The sequence below is a fragment of the Mastomys coucha genome, unplaced genomic scaffold (assembly GCF_008632895.1).
Source record: "Mastomys coucha isolate ucsf_1 unplaced genomic scaffold, UCSF_Mcou_1 pScaffold8, whole genome shotgun sequence".
NCBI lineage: Eukaryota > Metazoa > Chordata > Mammalia > Rodentia > Muridae > Mastomys > Mastomys coucha.
The window spans coordinates 59,299,497-59,307,207 of record NW_022196914.1 but is presented as its reverse complement, the minus strand read 5'-3'; the positions used below and the strand labels follow the sequence as shown (position 1 = coordinate 59,307,207).

General features: G+C 42.1%; 1 long non-coding RNA gene across 1 annotated transcript; it reads right to left on the bottom strand.

Moving 5' to 3' along the window:
- Positions 1-261: 261 nt before the first annotated feature.
- Positions 262-6,149, bottom strand: LOC116083483. The gene is made up of 3 exons (XR_004115741.1): positions 6,097-6,149; positions 1,808-2,007; positions 262-562 (listed from the first exon to the last, which is right to left on the bottom strand). It is a non-coding gene; the product is annotated as an uncharacterized LOC116083483 (long non-coding RNA).
- Between the last annotated feature and the right edge of the window lie 1,562 nt (positions 6,150-7,711).

Here is a 7,711-nt window from a genome sequence, read left to right as displayed (position 1 = left end):
GTGGTCTTTAGTGGGCTTAACTTATTTCAGGGGCAACCTGGATCACATGACATGCTTCTTAAGTCACCAACATGCATAGCAAAGGTTAGAGCAGCGATATACTCAGTAAATGATGATGGAGAGGGGAAACGAACGGGTGACTCGTGCTTAGAGCTCAGTCAGATCAACTTGAGTGATATCCCTTCAAAAGTTGGTAGGCCTAGCTTACCAGAAATGCTTAATGCCTCAACACAGGGATTAAGCAACATATTACACACCATCTTGAGAATATAATTAATTTAATCCAGAACTGGGATGATTCAATGAGATTCCTGTCCTGGAGTCCTGAAATAGTCAGTCTGTAAGGCAAAAATGGGCAAGGGTACTGCCACATAGAAGGAGCTGTGAACTCTGGTTGGCAGGTCACTTGCTTGTCTATACAAATAGAGTTTTGATTATAAAGAGTCCTGCTCACAGGACTTGCTGGTGTCTGTGGCACCACTGAGCATTTGAGCCATGATGACTTAGGTGTGTGGTGACAGAGTCGATGTAGCTGGATATGCTGGTCAGGTAGTACTGTTCTCTAAAGGAACAGAAAAGGGATTTATTAGAGTGGTTTAAGTCGGCCGCCTTACCCGTCGAGTGGAAATAAGGAGGCAAACATGAGCCCTTCTCCATGCAGTTTAATCAGGAACCTTCATTTTTACTTCTCTAGCTAGCTTCTTTTATATTCTTCTATATCTTCTTCTTACATCTTACTAGTTACATCTTTCTACTTTCTTCTTACTTACTCCTATTCCCTACATCTTACTTACTCCTATTCTTACATACATTTTACTTCTATTCTTATTCTTACATCTTACTTCTATCCTTACATCTTACTTACATCTTACTTCTATCCTTACATCTTACTTCGATTCCCTACATACTTACTCCTAATTAATCATCTTACTTACTATTCCTACATCTTACTTCTATATCTCTACATACTTACTCCTATCTATACATACTTACTCACTATCACTATTCTCTATCCTTACATACTTACCCCTAATTCTGACATCTTACTTTCTAATAATCCAGCTCCCAGCCCTTGTGGGTTAAATACTTTCCCTGGTCCCAATCAGCATCAGCTACGTGGCAAAGCACAATAGGCTACGGGAAAATCATGCCAGCTTGCATCACAAACTGGAGGCACACAGCTTTTCCAACTAAGGGCTTGTTTATTACAATGCTCTCTGCTCTGGCTGGAGACCAGGTGTTCAATATATATATATATATACACACATATATATACATATACATATATACATATACATACATACATATATATGTATGTATGTATATATACATATGTACATATATATATATGGTGGCAGCTGCGGCTCCCACAGTTTACAGAATGTGGTCTGGGCAGCCCGATAGTGGCTGGCTCACACTGACAACTGTGGTCCATGAGGCTGGATGTCTCAGCAGTCGCAATCCAGCACTGAAGTTCTAGAGGATTCCTGGAGAGCGGCTGACTTCAGTCTACATCGGAATCCTGTAGACCCTAATACCAGTGAAGGAATGTCGCCCGCAACACAGTAGATGAACTTGCCGGGAGCGTGAGGGCAAACAGGCAAAGCAGTTTCCTTTTTCCTCGTCCTTTTATCTGCTCTGCCAACAGAGAGGACTGCCCTCATTTAGGGAGAGTCTCTCTACTTCAAATAATCTGATCAAGAAAATCCCTCACAGGAGTGTTCAGAGCTTCAGTTTTGATTCCAGATGCTGTCAGGTGATAACCAAATTCAGCTATGACACTGGGTGAAAGGTATTTACTATCTACCTTTTAAGAAGAAAGCTTGATGCCAGGCATGGTGGTGTGTAAGGTGTAGTTTTGGTTTTGATGCTCTGATCAAGGAATCTGTGTGCGAACGCTGAAGGTCCTGGCCCCAATTGGTTCTTGATCGATCCTTAAAGATGCTGGGAGCCAATGGCTGTGAGGAAGAGGTGGAACTTCCAGGTTCGCATAGGCCGGCTAGCAGACTGAAAGGGAAGAGAGAATTTGCTATGCTTTGGAGAGAGATCTCTCGTGGAGTGTGCTCTTCCCCAGCCTTGAGTAGGCTAAACAAACCAAAGACAGTTTTCCACCTAGCCTGGCCTCGCCACATTAGCAGTTTCCTTACAGGAGCTTGGAGGAGTTGACTGCCTGCTGAGCTTGCTTTGCAACTCAATCCAGCTGAAACAAAGGATGGGTCTGTGGGCTCACTCTATAAAGACACAGTGTTGAAAATTGAACTTTGAGCTTGATCAGAAACGTTCGTTGTCTTGATTTCATCTTTCCCTTGCACCTGTCCTTTTTCATTTCCAGCCCCTTTTTCAGGTAACCCAGTTAATCCATGGCTACTGGACAGCTACAGATGCCCGAAAGAGGGGACTGAAAACGGGGATGGGCTGGGGGGTGAGGAGAGACCCATTGAGAAACTCTGTCTTGAGTGGAGCCCCACAGAAAACGGTAAGAAAACAGTATCCTGCACGGTGGTAAGCAACGAACCGCATTAATGCTAGCGCTAGTTATAAAGGCTATTGTTGCAGGAGGTGCATTTAGGATACAGCTGGGTTGAATAAGTGTCGATCCAACGCTAAATTCACCTAGGGGTGCCAGCGCAATTGGGACAGGGGAATTCTATGTAGGCATTTGTCTGCAGCCAAGAGCTGCATCAGGTGAGAGGAGCAGGGTTTTAAAACACCACCACCACCACCACCACCACCACCACCCACATTGGAAAGCTGTAGAGCATGGTTTCAAATATATAACAATCTCAGAAATTCTAATAAAATCCTACTAAAGCCAGGAGGTCAGTTTGCTCCTGTTATTCATTGTCATCCAGCTAAGTAGCATTGCTGTGGAAGGCTGTGGAAACTTTGGGGAGTAGTCTTGCTTAAGGAAGTGAGACTCTGCAGATAGCACAGGCTTTGAGGGTTGGACCCTGGCTCCCAGTCTCACCTAAGTTACTGTCTGGAGGGTTGGCCTTCCAAGATGTGAGCAGACAGTGCTCTTAAGTCCTCAAGGCAGAGCTCCAGGGTACTCCCTACTGCCTTCTCTTTTCTTCCCTCATGGCCTGTATCTCAACAAACTGTGAGCCTTAACAAATCATTCCCTCCTTGCATTGCTTCTTGACATGCATTTGGTCACAGCAAGAACTAAATTAACTAATACATGCTCCTCAAAGACTCATGTGCTGGAGCTTGGTCCCCCGTGTAATAGTGAGTGAATGGGAGGTGATTAGGTCATTGGGCTATAACCATTGCAACAGATTGGTAACTATTTGCTAAAGTGGGTTAAGGAGCCTTTGCAACCCAAATAGTCACTTTCAGAGCAGACTGAGTTTGGTGTTCTCAGCTTGCTTTCATCATGTGACCTTTCTCTCTGTCTCTCTGTCTCTCTCTGTCTCTGTCTCTCTGTCTCTGTCTCTGTCTCTCTCTTCATCTCATGTGCTCTTGCCATATGATGTCATCTGCCATAAGTCCCTAATCAGAAACCAATGCCAGTATCTCTAGGATTGTCAGCTAAGTAAACCTTTGCTCTAAGAAGTATTTAACACCAGGTGCTTTATTCTAGTAGCAGAAAAATAAAAATAAAAAATAAAATAAAAAAAAATAAGCAAGTGAACTCAAAGGAGATACAGATTATAAAACTGATACATATAAATCAAGTGTTTATCGTCTAGCTGTTGGTACATATGATTGCAACATGAAATAAATAAAAATATTGTTTGTAATATTAAAGATTAACATGTTAAGCACATATATATATTCTTTTTATCAATTTAAAAAGACTTTATTTTTAATTATGTATATATGTGTGTGTCTGTGTATAGGTGTGTGCATGTGTGTGTATGTGCCCACAGAGGCTAGAATCATCTTATGCCCTTGGAACTGGAGTTACAAACAGTTGTGAGCCACCTGACCTGGGTGCTGTGAACCAAATTTGGGCCATCTGGAAGAGCAGTCTATGCTTTTAACTACTGAGTCATCTCTCCAGCCCTTCCTTTAAAAAAAAATAATTGTTAATTAGCATTTAAAGTAATAGATTTCACTATGACATTTTCATCTATCCTTATAGGTAAATACATATGTTAAACACAGGCTGGATCTTGCTACAGAGATCGGGCTGATGTCCTCAGAGAGCTCTCCCTGCCCTTGACTTTCAGTGCTGGGATTAAAAGCATGCACACATCATACTTTGTCTTTATTCACACCTCTACCCTACTCACACTTTTCCTTGTTCCCTTTCCTAAATGGACCTGCTCTTGTGTGTGTGTGTGTGTGTATGTGGGTGTGTTCTTTAACCTGTACCATACACTTATATAACCCAAAAATCTTCCAAATTTCTACTCAAGAAAAATGCAAAGATAGATTTACAGGAAGTATTTTGCAGTAAAGACTTTCCCTAGCAGCTGTAGTCATCATAGCCTAAACTAGAAAACAATCCAAATATCCATCATGGTGACAGAGAGACAAGTCATGGAATCTCTGTACGATGGAATACTGAACTACTGGCATGCAGTAATATGTTTGAATCATTGAAATATGCTGAGAGACAAAAGTAAGACCTAAAAGAAGGTCCCTGTGGCCATGGGTTCAGCCCGTGGCCATGGGTACAGCCCGTGGCCATGGGTACAGCCCGTGGCCATGGGTACAGCCCATGGCCAGTGGTACAGCTCGGTTGGTAGAGTGCTTACCCAACATATAGTAAGCCTTGGCTATCCAGCTTCTGGAGGTTAGAGACAGGAGGACCAGAAGTTCAAGGTCATCTCTGACTACTAGCAAATTGGAGACCAGTCTGGGTTTCAATAGGTCCCCCTCCCATTTTAAGTATAGCTTATACTCTTGTACTAATGAAGCTTCTGAGCTGGCAAAGCAATCTAAGGACATCAAAATCAGTGTTTGCCCAAGGTGGGAGCTGTGGGAAGAGAGGAAGTAGGGGGTTATAAAAGGAAAATGAGTGACTTTTCCTATATTTTAGTGAAGGTGGTAGCAATAAAGATAATAAGAGAATTTTAAATTCACTGAACCATACACTTGAAATTTACTACCTTATACTGAACACTGACTTTACTTAATTAAAAAATCTTAATAGACCAAAGGAAAATAGCCAAATGCAATGTGTGGTCCCCAGTTGATGTTGTTTTGGTACAAACAAAGCAATGATACATATCCAGGGTGCTTGGGAATTATTTTAAAGATTTACTTCACTACTTTTTTTTTTTTAAGATTTATTTTATTTATTATATGTAAGTACACTATAGCTGTCTTCAGACATACCAGAAGAGGGCATCAGATCTCATTACGGATGGCTGTGAGCCACCATGTGGTTGCTGGGAATTGAACTCAGGACCTCTGGAAGAGCAGTCAGTGCTCTTAACTGCTGAGCCATCTCTCCAGCCCCTACTTCATTACTTTTAAACTATGCATCTATGAGTATTTTCACTTAAGTGCCTGTGCCCTAGGGTTAGGAGAGAGTTCTGGAGTTACAGATGGTTCTGAGCTGCCCAACTTGGATTCTGGTAACCAAACTCAGTTCTTTGTAAGAGTAGTATGTACTCTGTCTTAGTTACTGTTCTGTTGCTCTGAAGAGATGCCATGACTAAGGAAACTTATAAAACAAAGCATTTAATTTGGGGCTCACAGTTCCAGAAGGTGAGCCCATGACCATCATGGCAGAAACATGGCAGCAGGCAGGCAGGTATGGAGTAGAAGCTAAGAGCTTATATTCACCCCATCTGCAGGCCTGAGGTAAAGAAGGACAGATACTAACTTGGAATGACATGAGCTTTTAAACCTCAAAGCCCATCAACATATCTCCTCCAACAAGACTATACCTCCTAATCCTTCCTAAACAGTTCCACCAACTTCTGAACAAGCATTCAAACATGTAAGCCTAAGAAGCCATTCTCATTCAAACCACCACATTCTCTTAACTACTGAGTGCTCTCTCCAGTCCCAACGAGAATGTTTTTAATATGATATGGTTATTAAATAATATTACAGAGTGATTAGTGTAATGGCTATTCCTGGTTGTCAACTTGACTATATCTGAAGTGAACTACAAGCCAGAATTAGAAGGCTCACCTGGCCCTAATCTGGAGGCTGAGAGATACAAGTTTCCGACCTGAATCTTGGCATGGAGATCTTGAGGCATTGTGGCTATGAATCCTAGAAGATTAAGATAGAAAGATCTATGAGCTCAAGATCATCTGGGATTAAAGGTGTGGTGGCATAGTGGCTATGAATCCTAGAAGATTAAGATTGGAAGATCTACGAGTTCAAGCAAGGTCATCTGGGATTAAAGGTGTGGTAGCACACATCTTTAATCTGGCAACACCTTTTTCTGGAGACCTATATAAGGACATTGGAAGAAGGAAGGCTCACTCTGCTTCCCCTGCTTACCTTGTGGGACTGAGCAACTGCTAGATCCTTGGACTTCCATTCACAGCTGCTGCCGACCATTGTTAGGAGTTGGACTACAGACTGTAAGTCATCAATAAATTCCTTTACTACATAGAGACTACCATAAATTCTGTGACTCTAGATAACCCTCACTAATACAATTAGCAACCTTTATAAGTATGATAATGGTATTGGGTTAAATAAAAGCATCTCCCTTCTATTCTGGGTAGAGCCATCTTTAGGAATAAATAGTAAGATGTTTACAACCTACTTGGAAATGGTTTAGGACATAAAGTGATGCCATACCAAGAAAGTTGTGTGCACAAACACACTTGAAACTAGTGTGGTAAATACAATTGTTGAAGATGGTAGAGTATGAGTGTTTATTATACTTTCAATGTTTCTGTTTTTTTTTCAACATCTTCTCACAACTTCCCAAAATAAGAATAAGTGAGGGAAGAAAATGTTGAGGTGTTACTGCTCATCATTAGTGTACAAATTCACCCTCCAAAGATGACACTAAGGTGTAACTAAATTAAAATTTTCTTCAAATCCTCCTCATCACTATCCTCTTCCTCTTCTTGTTCTTCCTTGTTCTTATTCTTGTTCTTCTTGTTCTTGTTCTTCTTCTCCTCCTCCTCCACCACCTCCTCTTCTTCCTCTACCACATCCTCCACCTCCTCCTTTGTTCCTTCTCCTCCTCGTCGTCCTTTCCTCTTCACAGAATGGGAGGAATAAACCACAGAAGGAATATATGTATGTAGGTTGGACTGTGGTGAAGCACCTGGCTGGAATGTGCTTAACCTCCTGGCTTCCTTGGCTGATCCCCAGAGTATACAACATTTCTATCTTAAATGTTCTCCAAAGGCCATGTATTGAAGACATGCTCATCACCCTGTGGTACTTTTGGGAGGGGGTTGATGGAAACTTTAGTAGGTGAGGGTCAGTGGAAGGAAGTCGTTGGGGGTGTGCTTGGAAGGGATTTTGAGAACCTGGTTCTTCTCTCCCCCACCTCTTTTTCCTTCTCAGCTACCCATGAGTAGGCCACTTCTACCATGATTTTCAGTCACTTGAAGTTCTGCCTTGCCTCAGGACCAAAAGCAATACAAGCAAGCAACCATGACTGAAACTGACACAAACTAAATCTTTCACCTTTTAAGTTGGTTGTCCCGTGTATTTTGTCACAGTGATGGAAAGCTGACTTGTAGGCAGGCGCTTGGACGATGGCGTCCAATATGGCGCCAGTTTCCAATGCACCGTGGCGATAAATGGTTCCACTGCGCATGCGCCAAACCCC